Source organism: Schistocerca gregaria, chromosome 7 (genome assembly GCF_023897955.1).
Source record: "Schistocerca gregaria isolate iqSchGreg1 chromosome 7, iqSchGreg1.2, whole genome shotgun sequence".
Taxonomy (NCBI): Eukaryota; Metazoa; Arthropoda; class Insecta; order Orthoptera; family Acrididae; genus Schistocerca; species Schistocerca gregaria.
In genome coordinates, this window is record NC_064926.1 from 445,293,190 (window position 1) to 445,303,167 (window position 9,978).

At 41.0% G+C, this 9,978-nt stretch overlaps 1 non-coding gene across 1 annotated transcript; it reads left to right on the forward strand.

Moving 5' to 3' along the window:
- The first annotated feature begins 661 nt into the window (after window positions 1-661).
- On the forward strand, window positions 662-736 carry Trnal-caa (transfer RNA leucine (anticodon CAA)). The gene has a single exon. It is a non-coding gene; the product is annotated as a tRNA-Leu (tRNA).
- The last annotated feature ends 9,242 nt before the right edge of the window (window positions 737-9,978 follow it).

The following is a 9,978-nucleotide window of genomic DNA, read 5'->3' on the forward strand; positions in this document are numbered from 1 at the left end:
CCAAGCTTCACAACAATCCCGCTCAGATCACGTGCATGTTTGGATCTACGTATTGTTGTGAGCAGCTTTTCCCAGCAATGGAAAGAGCAAATAGTAAGGAAGGATCGTTTCTTCAGGTTGCAACAATGAAGCACATCCTTCGCATTAACGCTACGAACACTTTTACATCTGATATTTCCGATCTTGTAATGAAAAGAAAACGTCAAGCTACAGGGGCCCAATAAATTAGTATGCAATTTCTTGTAAAACAGTTGTTTCTTTCCAGAATGAGATTTTCACTCTGCAGCGGAGTGTGCGCTGATATGAAACTTCCTGGCAGATTAAAACTGTGTGCCCGACCGAGACTCGAACTCGGGACCTTTGCCTTTCGCGGGCAAGTGCTCTACCAACTGAGCTACCGAAGCACGACTCACGTCCGGTACTCACAGCTTTACTTCTGCCAGTATCCGTCTCCTACCTTCCAAACATTACAGAAGCTCTTCTGCGAAACTTGCAGAACTAGCACTCCTGAAAAAAAGGATATTGCGGAGACATGGCTTAGCCACAGCCTGGGGGATGTTTCCAGAATGAGATTTTCACTCTGCAGCGGAGTGTGCGCTGATATGGAAGGTAGGAGACGGATACTGGCAGAAGTAAAGCTGTGAGTACCGGACGTGAGTCGTGCTTCGGTAGCTCAGTTGGTAGAGCACTTGCCCGCAAAAGGCAAAGGTCCCGAGTTCGAGTCTCGGTCGGGCACACAGTTTTAATCTGCCAGGAAGTTTCAGTTGTTTCTTATGTATTTCCTGAACATCGTATTTCCTGGTGTAGCATTTCACCAAGTCATAGCACCTAAGAATATGAGCTTGTAAGGCGCAGCTGGCACATGAAAATGCTTGCCTTGCTGCCTGCCTCAGCCAACCGTGCCACGTGCCGGCGTGCCGGCCCGCTTGAATGCTCACGTCACGATGTATGATGTTTAACGTCCTGAATACAACAGGGTCATCAGATACGGAGCACAAGTTCAGCTAAGGAAAGGATGAGAAATGAAATCGGCTGTGTCCTTTCAGAGGAACCGTTCAGTCATTTGCCTTACGCGATTTTATCGTCTGACGGAGATGTGAAACGCCGTTCTCGCGAATGCGAACTCAGTGTGCTAATCATTGCACCATATCGCTCGCCGGCTGCAATGAAAATTTCCTGCTAAAACCTCGACTGCGGACGTTATCACCAACCTGCCTTCTTGTGGTCATGGTGAGAAGCCTACAGCGTTTTACCTACTGTAAGTTTTGCCTGTAGGAATTCACTGACCTTACCTGACTGACAAAGTGTGCAATCAGCCGATCTCGATTATTATGTATTTTTCAAGTGAGATCCTCATAATGCATCGATGCATTAAGTACGGCCATCTGAATGGATATAGACTCATAAAGACTGTGCAGGCAGCATATGATTGAAACGGTACCTCTGTTGACGCCATTGCATATTATCAGACACATCTTCGTATATATTCAGCAAGCCAATATGCAGTGCGTGACAGAGCGTTCTTCATAAGAAATTATCTCTTATATGACTTATTCCGCGGGGTTAATGACCATGTACTTATGTAGTTGCCATCATCTCTCCTGTTCTCACCATTTCAGCGGAAGGTATAGTTTGGTGTCAGCGTTACGTCTGTTCAGTCTTCTTCGTGTACTTTTTCTCTGAACTGAACAGTGTATGAGTGAACTACGTCGACTTTCCTCTAAAGATTCCCATGTAAGTTTGTGAGGAGTCCTGTAACACTTTTTTGAAACGGGTGACGTACTTTTACGAAATTAGCAGCGTGTTGGTTTGGGGATGTAGACTGTATTCTTTGATTCGGAATCCGAACAGTGGGGCAGTACTCAAGAATAGTTCACACTAGCAACTTGTACACGGTTTCCCTTAAACATGCATCGTAAATTCCCATACCCTCCTCCATCCCTCTCCCCGATCCCTCCCCCACCCTCCCTCCCACCCTCCCACCATCCCAGTGTTTCACTCTCTATTCCTAATAATGATTTTACGTTATCGTCTCACAGTAAAGGGCTGGATTAAGCCCAAAGCGATACGCCGCCGGGTGGGGCGCCACGTCTGGAGAATTGCCAGAGCCGTTACAGCTGGAAAAGTCCAATACAGCACGCGTTACATTTAGTATGCGACCGCTTTGGAGCATCACGCCAAGAGGGTAATGGAGGTAATGGAATATCTCCTGTGTGTAAAAATGTTCTACAACCTATCTCTGAACATTTCTACAAGGTGACGTGCTCAGATTACCGCGCGTACATCAGCGCGCAATTTCTCGTTGCTTCTAGGATCAACAACGAAGTCCGGTTTGTTGCACAGCATGCATGTGGTTCGTAAGCGGTTTCCCATGTCGAACTGGGTGAATACCGGTGCCACTTCCAGCTTCAGTTAACTCGCAAACATTCCAGAAATTATCCCGCAACTTCACATGCTATGACTGAGCCGTTGTGCGCCTTTTCTGGCACACCAGTTCTTTGCCAGTACTATCGATTACCCGACTGTACTATTATCTTTGCCCCTGCTGTGATCTGGCGGCGGGTATTTGCGGTAGGGGAGTTGGTCGCCGGACTCTGTAGGAGCCGCTAGGACGTGCTTCAGGGGACAACAGAGCAGACACACGAGATCGGGCAGCGGTGGCGCGGCCGGTGTACCTTGCAAGACGGTCACGAGTTTGTGGTGGACCTGTCTGAGGCCAACTTCGGGTGCTGCTCGTCGCATTGCTTTCGGGCCTGTTTTCTCGGAGAGACCCATCCCTCGAGACCACCTCGAATAACGCTCTCTATCGTACGTGTAAGTCGTTTCGTCAAACGATTTGCGCTTCAGCGAGTGAACTTGATGGTCGGTTGGCAGCCGGAAGAAACTGTGTGACAGTATGCAGACCAGCAGTTACTATTTGCTTTAAAATCCGCTGGTTGGATGACTATTAAAAGGCAGATTAGCACGAAGGCGTGAATATGATTTTGGGTTTAATGCCATCAAGCGACGTCCCTGATCTATTGCTGTAAAAGGGAAAAAAATATTTTGCCGCCAGTTATTCTGTTATTGGTAAAACTTGTATTTGGTAATGCTACTCATTTGTATGTACTTCCTTATATACGTGCACTTATTGAATGCACTCACTCAACAGTAATTGGTTTGTGTACTTCTTCGATTTATTAACGTATATAGATCGGTGTTTCGTTGGTGTTTGCCGTGTCTTCTGCGGTCTGTTTGTGTTCTAGTTTGTTGGAAGTTGGGGTGCGTGGGTGCGGTGCGACGTCCGGCTTGGGTGAACGGAAGCTGTGACGTGCCTTCTAATGGGAAGTAACTCCCAGTTGAGCACCGACGCTTGCGTGTTGTTTGGTTGGCTGGTCGGCTGCTTTCGGCATTTAAGTTAAGTTACCCTTGCCGAGAGCAACCTGGGGTCACTGCCCGTTTGACAAATATAACATACTTCATGTGTTGCTTGTCTTTTTTTTTTTTTAAGAAAAAGGGGTTCTTGAATTCGTTGAATATGAATTATTATAGTCACGTGTTCTGCTGGTTGGGTTTTTGTGGGTCCTAAACGAACTGATGTTTTTGATAAATTACCTTGATATTGTAAATATTTTTTAAAAAATCTTCCGATATCCCCACGGTGTGTACCATGGGCGAGGCAGGTGACGCATTGAAATTTATGAAAAACATGACTTGGGCAAGTCAGTCACCTTACATAAAGAATTTGATGAAGGTGACAAAACTGAGGTAATCTTAGTTGAATATCTATGGAATTCTTTACATATGTGTTGACACTAATGTCTGCAAAAACACTACCAAATCTTAACTCCAGAATACCTAGAGATCGTGAAGCTTTCCTGAGGGGAAAGGGTGAATAAAGAGGCAAAAAAACTAAACAATTTTGTGTTGAATTTAATAACAGAGAGAGAAAATATTTATTTTCTTGGTCTATTATGTTTGCACATTGAAATAAATTATATAGCTTCTTTCATAGGTTATCAAAAACTTTTTAACAGTAGTGTAGACATGTAGGCATCATTCTAATACCTGACAAGCTTAATAGAAAAATTTTGATGTGAAAATATTTAATTTCAGGTTGTCATTGTCTTAAACCAAATGGAATTCATTATATTGTAATAGGTCTTAAACCAAATGGAGTTCATTATATTGTAATAGTAGCTGCCGGAAATTCAAACTGCCGATTTGTTGAAACTTCCTGGCAGAATAAAACTATGTGCCGGACCGAGAGTCGAACTCGGGACCTTTGCCTGTCGCGGGCAAGTGCTCTACCAACTGAGCTACCAAAGCGCTACTCACGTTCGGCCCTCACAGCTTTACTTCTGCCAGTACCTCGTCTCCTACATTCAAAACTTTACAGAAGCTCTCCTGCGAAACTTGTAGAACTAGCACTTTTGAAAGAAAGGATATTCCGCAGATATGGCTTAGCCCTAGCCTAGGGGATGTTTCCAGAATGAGAAGGTCCCGAGTTCGAGTCTCGGTCCAGCACACTGTTTTAATCTGACAGGAACTTTCATATCAGCGCACACTCCGCTGCAGAGTGAAAATCCAATTATGTGCCTATTTGTTTCTGAGCTTACGTGCTTACAATAATTTTTTAGCCAGTAGGTGTTATCTGCATTAGTAAGCTACCTCCATTTTATTTTCTACATCACATCATTTAATTTAATTTGAATATCAATTGCCAGCCTCCCGCAGCTGCCGCCTCTAGTGCCGCCCCAGCACTGCAATAACTGGTTCCCTGATGTGGCCACAACCATATCCACAGCCGCAGCCACTGCCATATACCAGGCTGCTCAGACTTGGGCAATGCAAAATCCCCTCCCCCGTATCCTTGCCTGAACCACAAGGTTCGTGCACCTCTCTGCTCCTCCACGCAGCCTGCAGAAGCAGCAGCAGCATCGTCACCCACTAGTTGTAGTTACAGTAATAGTATTAGCAACTCGATGACTAGCGGCAATTCCCTCCCCCACCTTTCTAGTGAAGCGCATTAGGTCAGTAACAAAGCAATTAGAATACTCGGTTATTGCGGACACCTTTGAGGAGCGAATATCGTGCTCTAGGAGCGACAATCCAGCAGGAGACTACCAAGACCCTGTACGGTTTCTGAAAGGGTGCCTTTCTGTTCTGGAAGCGGAGCTCCTGTAGGCTGTTAATGACCCGCGGAATCCCGCCAGTAAAAGCAGCGCTCTAATGTGCATCCAACTGGTTGTGCTCTGTGCACCCCATTATATAGCAAATTGTCAGCATCAACCCAGCTGTTTTGTGTTGCAGGGAAACCAAGCCATATAACTAGTGCTCTATTGTCTCGACACCTTATAAAACGCTGTATGTGAAACATGCAGTATGTGGTTCTGAGCTCCTCTGCATTTCCTCGGAGTAAAAGCCTCCTGAAATTTAGTGCCACCACTATCCTTTAAAATTTTAATTCTAGGATTTGTTCTTTGTACTTTCGAAATTGTGAATATCTCACTCGACCAGTTTGGGAGGTGTGGTTTCCCTAATACTGTCTTTGTTTTTCAAATATACATCAAATTACCCAAATTCATGTTTATATCGATCACGCATTTTAATACAATAGTAAACTGCATCCGTGGGTCCATTATCACAAACATCGATTGCTCTCATTTTTATTGTGCTATGTTTGGTTCGATTACAATGTCAATTATTTCGGGGAGGTTGTGTGTCCATTTGTATGAGCCTTGAAGATTAAAATGCATCCACATTTAACAAAACACTGTTCAGATGTTCCTCGATACCTTCCGTCAGGTTGGTGAATGTTCAATAGTGATGAATTATACACCGTTGCACCATAGTCTTAAATACCCATTCAAAACCTTTCCACAATGATCGGATTGACGGTTGTCAGTGCATCAATTCAGTCCTGCCAGCAACAAACGCTCAAACTCCTCGAAACACCTCTTCCCGTTTTTGTTTTAACAAGCAAATTTTGGGTATATGTCAGTAACCATAAAGTACATGTGACTCCATTATTCTCAGTGAATAGTTCGTCGTATCTATAAGATTATCTTGCCGTGAGTCATCCAAATATTTACTCATAAAATGCCTGTGAGGGGATGTTTTGCATGCTGGTTTGTGCAGGTCTTGAACTGCTGTCTCCATATCCATTTGATCATAACCCTCTCTTTAAGCTCTGAAATTACCTCATTCGAATGGTTGTTATTGCCCACAGCAGCTGATGCCATGAGCAGTCATAGTAGATCAATTATATCACTGGGATTTTCAGAGAATACGTGTGAGAGGTCTGATTATTGACTCTGCTAAGCCGAATGTCTGATTATAATGTCTATATATTTCTCACTGTATTGGTTTCTGGCTTCCTTGTATACACTAGTCAATTGTAGTATTTCATCATATATCTTCAGATCTTTGGGTGAAAACTTTAATGTCTCTGCGGGTTTTAGGGAAATGGTGTTGTCTGAAATTCCCTATCCCCTATCTGTATTGTTTTTACATTTGAACTTACAGGCTGTGTTCTCAATATGTATGGGTTTTCATCATTGACACAGAATGTTTCATCTATTCTAGAATCTCTGTGGTGGCTAATGAAAGTGGCAATAGCATCAGCGTCGTCATTGTGTAATTTCGCTGATAATTCATTGAGAGATTCAGTAACTGGTTTAAACATTTCTCTAAGTATCTGCTCTCTATCTAAATGCCCTAACCTTAGCAGCTGTAACATCTGGGCAGCGATAACCTTATGCTTACTCAAAATATTGCTCTATACTAAGCGAGCAGCTTCACAGAATGCACCTTATATACATTGGTCTCAAGCTTTACTTTCTTTCTCAAAATGATGTCGGCTTATGTCTCTAGTTCCTTAACTCTGGCATCTAATTTGTTGGTCAGTCTCAGAAGGGTCTTGGCATTTGTCTCAAATGTTTCCTTATTTATGTTTGAGAGACTGAAACTTTTAATCTACATACAGACGAGTTCTCTGCGTATGTACACCTATCCTCTTGGGCTGAGTGCCTAGCATACATGCAATCTTGTCCATGGTATGATGTATACTAACATACCCATCATATTTTTCGTAGCTATATACAAAGAAACTCATGGAAGTTCCATCTGTACCTACTGTTGTTCAGTTTTCATGTTTTCCAGTAACAAGAAACCCACAACATATGTCTTTCCAGTGGTCTGCATATGTGACTGCAAAATTATCGAAGTTGTATCAGTTCCTACATAATTTTCGTAAATGTGCTTTAAATTGAAATTGTCTTGTTTAAGAGCTGTGATGAGATTTATATTACCCATCACCAACTGTTTCAGGATTCTGGAATAATTCTCACTCAAATAAAATCCAATACCCACATGATGACGAAAACAAAATTGTTTAGAATTTGATTCTGGTTTTTCACAACATCGTCGTTAAATATGGACACTGTGTTTGCACTTATTTTTCTGCTGGGAAGAATTTGACTGCTTTGAAGGAATGTAGTGTATTTTACACGATCTACACACTGCAGTATCTTTTGCATTAGCTCGTACCTGGTCTGAACAATGTTTTTTAAATACACATACATACTCAAAGTGAACTTCATCCAGGTGCATTGGTAGCAACATGAGAACATCTGCCTTGCAGCAGTTGGATGGGCCAACAATTATCGCTCGGATACTATTGGATAGGAGTATCTCATTCTTCTTCCCATTCTTCTCTTCCTCTTCTTTTTCTTCTTCCAGTCCTCTTCTGCACCATCACCACACCAGTCAGGGGGGTAGGGCGTTAAATGGGCCGACTTGGAGCAGGAGAGGCACCACAAGACATTTTAATTTAAACTGTCTATACTTTTACAAATAAATTCATAGAAATTTGTCAGCATGACTAGGAAGGATTCACAATTCACACGCATTGTAGTGGAAGTTCTAAAACATAAGTAAATGATTTTTTTATGTGAAGTTTCATCAGATACACTTTTCTTCAGAAGTAAGACAGATTCTTCAATGAATTTTGCAGAGCATACAAACCGTACTTAAAGGTGAAAGAAACTCTAGAATTTTCCAATTCTAATAAGAACTGTAGGAACTGTAGTAAAAATTTAGGTAATTAACTATAAAATTTGTGTTTTTTGCAAACATGAAATTTAAAATATAACAGTTCATTCGTTTTTTCATAAATTAAATAAATTCTAGAGTTCCATACACCTGTAAGTATGGTATGTATGCTGCTCCAAAATTCATCGAAGAATCTCTGTAACATATGAAGAAAAATGTACATATAGCAACAAATGCTTCCATTAGTAAGTGAAAAAACGATGAAATTTGACATGTAAAAAATTACTTCGTTATGTTTTCTAACTTCCTCCGTAATGAGTGTGAATCCTGAATCCTTCCTAGTGATGCTGACGAAGTTTTATGAACTTGTTTGTAAAAGTATAGACACTGGAAATTAAAATGTCCTGTGAAGCCTCTCCTGTTCCAAGTTTGCCCGTTTGACGTCCCACCCCTCTTAAACAAAGTCCTGATGCTTCAACCACCCTGCCATGGTACCATGTATATTAGTTTTTGTGAGAAACAGGCTGATATAGAAAAATAATAATAATAAAACTAATATCTGTAGCCATTTTAATCACCTTACCCTCTCAGGCACAATGGCTAATCCTTACATTAAATAATCATGAGTTGTTAAGTAAGATAAAAAAACAAATACTTATCATAATATTTTTTATTTACACAGCTGCAGTGGTATACATTGGTAGGAACACACTGGTTATTGATTCACACACTGGTTATTGATTCAGTATTTTGCAAATTATGGTTTCTTGAATGCACAGAATTCAGCATGAATATCTCTCAGACTTATGGGTGTCCTTTAGGATCTTCTTTTTCCACCATATTGAGGAAGAGTTCTAAATTGTCTGCAAGCACACTATACATATCATGATAGTTCCTGATGTTTTTATACACAGCTTGAGCACAAGGCTGCCCATGGTTCAGTCTTTCCTTCACAAGAGATAGCACCATTCATAGGCTGAACAAGTTTGCAATAGTGGAGTTGTAATACTCCGGTCTGCTACTGCTGTATAATAGCCTTAAACTTTGAGGCAGGTTGTGAAATAAAACTATCTTGTTAAAGCAGTTATGGTATAAAGCAACAGAGCAGTGTTACCCTCTGAGAGGAATTTTGTTACGTTGACCGTCTTGTACCTAACGGAAGTGGCTTATCGGAAGTGAAAGTCAGAATTACGTAAATATTTGAACAGTAAGAAAGAAAATTTTGCCTATCTATTCTGTTTAAAGAATAAGGAGAACGGTCGCCAGCCTAATTAGGCAAGAGAATGATTAACATTCTTGTTCAAGGAAATAGTTATTAGTAACTTTAACTGATAAACACAACCAATACTTTGTCATAAGCGAGTGCAATGAACTCTGACACATAAATACGTTTACAGTAAGATTGAAACTAACAACTAGAGCAGCAGAAACTATTTGCAAATTAATAAAGGATACCGAAACACACTATTACTTTCAGGGCTTGTTCAAACTGAACAGTCTTTCTAACATTACTATTAACATTCACTGCGAGATCATAAATTAAATACTTAACTATTTAAAATGAAAGTTAATTGGAATCCACTCACAGGTTGCTTCTCACTATCATTTGAATGAAGTAATTATGGTTTTCATAATTAGTGGTCTTCCACTTACTTGTAACCTAGCATTAGCACAATAGACATACTGTGGATCCTCTTCTACTACTAACATGCACTTCCAATACACAAGAAAGACAAACACTTACCAATCATGATCATATAATTTTCTACTATTGCAGTTTTCCCCTTTTACTACAGTGAAACACAATGTTGACAAATTTGCAAGAACTCACTCACCTTTTAAAATTTACTACAGGTAGCACTACGATCATTAACTAAGCATAACTTTATATGCCTCAGTTTTAAGAACTTTAATTTTTAAAAGAAACACCATATTTTCTTTTTT